At 39.5% G+C, this 3,956-nt stretch overlaps 1 long non-coding RNA gene across 1 annotated transcript in view; it reads left to right on the forward strand.

Annotated features, from left to right (window-relative positions):
* Nucleotides 1-1,513, forward strand: part of LOC108446820 — a 47,028-nt gene extending 45,515 nt beyond the window's left edge. The window contains exons 2-3 of the long non-coding RNA XR_001862128.1: nt 296-436; nt 1,349-1,513. This is a non-coding gene — a long non-coding RNA (uncharacterized LOC108446820). The remainder of the gene's footprint in view (nt 1-295; nt 437-1,348) is intronic.
* Nucleotides 1,514-3,956: the final 2,443 nt, after the last annotated feature.

A 3,956-nucleotide genomic window follows, 5' to 3' on the forward strand; every position in this document is an offset into this window, starting at 1 on the left:
GAAAGAAAAAGAAAAGATATGCACAGTAGGAAGACAAATCTGAAAATCATAAAATGAGATTAATGAGAGTATTTATCATTTAAGGTTTGTGTTTGATCATGAATTAAAGGCTTTGTAATCAAAATATTCTGCCTTTTTAGATTGTTAGTTTTCTTTTTAATTATAAATTCAGTGGCAGGATTCCTGATCAGCATTCGGGTGTAGTATTCAACAAGACAAATTGGGTTTTCTGAAAAGATGTGTGCAGAGGTATAATACTTCCAGTTTCTCAGTCTTGGTCTTTGTTATGTATGAGGTGGTCTCCGACTGACTGAAACACAGAACATGGACACCTGAGAGATCGCACTTCTGAGGTGTGCTGAACACCACTGAAGCTCATTGACTCCTTGAATCAGCACCTCACGCAAACACACCTCAAAAGATCAAAAAGCACCAGGTAAGTAACAATTCATTGAAAAACTTGCACTCTACTGCACCAATAGATTTTTTTCGATAGGACAATTGTCTGTGCTGTGCATTTCTTTAAATACAAATGACAAGAGTATTAGCACAGTATCTTTGCTCTTACTCTAGTAAAGGATAAGTGGTGCTTTTGCAATGGTATTTGTTCATTAAGTGATCAGGAAAGGTGATCTATTTTTCCACTGCATGAAGTTGTAACAATAATGTAGTCCTCAGACATTAATTCTGCAGTCTTATATGCTAAAAAGCATATTTTCTAGGCCATTAAATAAAATATGTAAAATGTTGAATGGCTTTGAATATCTAATTAAAAGCCTTTCAGCCCCATATTCCATTGACAGTGAAATGCCATCCTAACATCTCTCTATCAGATTAAAACACAACAACTCAGAGTCTGCACCTGCTGTGCTGAGAGAACTGCAGCAGGACCTGTTTGATCACTGAAGTAGGACAGAAAGGACCATGATAAAGTCTTGATCTTTGATCCCTGAAACCATGTTGGCTAATTGATCAGTTCAGCAGTATGCACAGGTCCTAGTAAGAGAGAGAAGTATATCAGGAGTTACGGAGAGAATGACCCTTCAGGTAGACCCTGTGATTTTGGCTTACTTGCTTCTGCCAACACGCTGCCCAATTGGCACTTCCCAGGTGATGACCTTGCAGAAGATGCAACAAAAAAAGCAATGCTGCTAGCAAAAGAAAAAATTTGTTGAGAGAGATGATATTTTGAAGTGCCTTGAGTGCTCCACAGAAAGACTTAAGGACCCTCTGGTCTTTCCAGCCTGTTAGCAAATAAGTTTAATGGCTGAGAGTCAGTCAAATGATGAATTGAGACAGTGGTTATCTACAAACGACTTATTTACTGTACCTTTTATCTTTGAGGCAGTGATCTTTCCGAGAGGATCTGCAGATGGCTGCCATTTATCTAGACAGATGAACTCATTTACAGGAAAAGGAGAGGCAGAGACACACAGACTGACATTTCTACCGTGTGGTTTGAAGCTGCAGTGTAAAGCCCAGGGTCTCTACTGTCCTTGGAATGCTCATCTTCGAAGGTGAGTAAAACGCTAAATGGATCTAGAGGAAAAATGACTGCAAAGGACAGATAAGGACTACGTTCCTGGGAATCCATTTCTATGCAGAGATGAAAAGAGGGTGAATACCAGAGGACTGCTGACATGCCATGCCATGCCAGTCACCTTTGAAAGTGAGATTATTTGGCAGCAGACCTACTTTGAAGGGATCTCAATGGCTGGGTATGAATCAGGACCGTGTGGGTGGCAGTCTGTGGGCATCTGTCGGCAGCTCCTGGCTGCATGTGGATTCTGTGGGGCACAGCTGGGTCTGCAAAACAGGCCCTTCTCAGGTAAAGATCGGGAAGGACATTCAGAGAGAATGATGAGGGGAGGTGGAGAACCTAAAGAAAGGGTAGGAAAAGGATGGAGGGAGAGATGTTGAAGAAAGGTTGAGAAGCGAGGTGGGAGCAGTGCTAACTTAACATGCAGGCAGTCTGCAGCCTTGAAAATGAGAGCTAGCCAAGAGATTTATAATCACTTAATTGAGGGAATGACAGTGATTATCCAGGAGAGCTGGCATGTACCAATTAGATTGAACAGAGTGAGGGAGGGAGTGTTTATGTTAAAGAACAGCACCCAAATGCTCCCTAAATTGGAGGGAGATACACAAGAAGAAAAATGTTTGCGATGACTTCTCTGAATCATTGGCAATGTTCCTCCAGGTCATTTCTGCACTGCTCAGAACTCTGAGTCCTTTATTTGTTTCTCTATTCAGTCTTTTCGTTTTCCTTTATTAGCAGTTTTTGGCCTGATCATGCAGGTTTTTTTCAAGTAGATTTCCCTTTCAGACTCAAGTTAGTGACGGTTTCGCCTAAGTAATGGCTGAAGTATTTGGTTCTTCAAGCTACTCTTTCAGTATTGTAAAGCCATTATTCATCAGTAGTCAATTTGTGTGTGTACCTGACGTGTCCTACCTGAATAAAAAAAAGGACACTGCAAGAAACTGTAAGACAAAGACTTGAGCAATGTCAATGCACAGTGATTCCTAAGAAATAATTTCTACTGATGAACAAAATATAATTAATTTTAACTGTATTTCTAATGTTTATAAAAGTGGTAACCTAAGTCAAGAGAATTGTGCTTAATTGAGCAAAAATATACTTGTTTTGGGTTTCTTTAGTAGTTTCACAGTTGATAGAAAATTCGAAAAGAAGTACTTCAAATTCTGAACAGGTATATTCAAACTTTTTCTGTGATAAAAGGTATAAATGCCGAAGACATCTGAAGTGACTTTTGGTGGGTTTCTACAAAAATCAGAACATTTTTTGAACTCTTTATCATTGTGATGCGAAGGAAGTTTTGCTTTGCTTTGCTTTGCTTTGCTCTGTGCTTGGATGTCTACATTTCTGCTGCCCTTAGCATGTGAAGTTCTCCTCATGACTGTGTCCTTTGCTGAACTTTTCAACTGTGCCACTGGCATCGAAATACATTTTAGATTTTCCTCTGACTCTCTGCCAGCAAATATCCTTCTATGCTCACCTGATAACAAGGGGATGAATATCTCTCCGTGGGTTGCATAGTTCATTGCAGAGTCTCTGTAATTTAGAATGCATTTTTACTTTTAACTTTTTTATTTTCTGATGACTTTGGCTTTTTTTTTTTCACATTTTCCCAACTTTTTTCATAGCTGTGTTCATTTACCTTAAACCTGAGTTAACTTTCCTCTACTTTATCTGTATTTGTTTTAGAAAACAAAAAAAAGCCCTGTGATGTTACATGTGCTGTGTGATTGGCAAGAACATTCTTGCAACCTGTATTTTTTTGAAAAAATGACTGGAGACTATTTTTTCACTTTAGACTCTTCTTCAAGAGAAGTGAATCTGCATTCTGGCTCAGAAGCTCATTTCTAGGAGCAGGGACTATGTTTACTCACTTATCTATTTTCATTGTTTGGTACCATCTGGAGGTGACTTATTTTGTGGAAAAAGAAAATGAATCCATCTTTGCAATGATAGAGGACCCCAGGAACTTTGATTATTATCCAAAATATTTTGAAGCTAATAAAAGCAGACAACGTGCCATACCTTGATGATATCTCTCCTCTTCACACATTCTTTCAGAGCTAATCCAGTGCTCTGAGAAAGGGTTCTTGTGTGTGATAAAAGGAGTCCTTCATTGTCACAAGCCTTAGCATACTGCTCTGGTACACGTGCCCGTGAAACACATTTCATGCCTCATCTGTTACCTAAATGAGATGTGAAAGCAGTTCACACCTCGTTTACATTTGTGCAGTTTTATGGAACAGCATAGATGCGGTTCCACTGAAAGTAACGAAATGAGGTCACCAACCCCCTTCTCTCTCCTCGTATTGCATCCACACGGCCTGATCCTTTCAGTTCACTAAACTGGAAATGAATCTATTTCTCTGCAGAAAGTTACTACAAAAAGCCAGCATCCTCCAGTGTGTGGCAGTCACTG

The sequence above is a fragment of the Corvus brachyrhynchos genome, unplaced genomic scaffold, assembly GCF_000691975.1.
Source record: "Corvus brachyrhynchos isolate BGI_N302 unplaced genomic scaffold, ASM69197v1 scaffold94, whole genome shotgun sequence".
NCBI lineage: Eukaryota > Metazoa > Chordata > Aves > Passeriformes > Corvidae > Corvus > Corvus brachyrhynchos.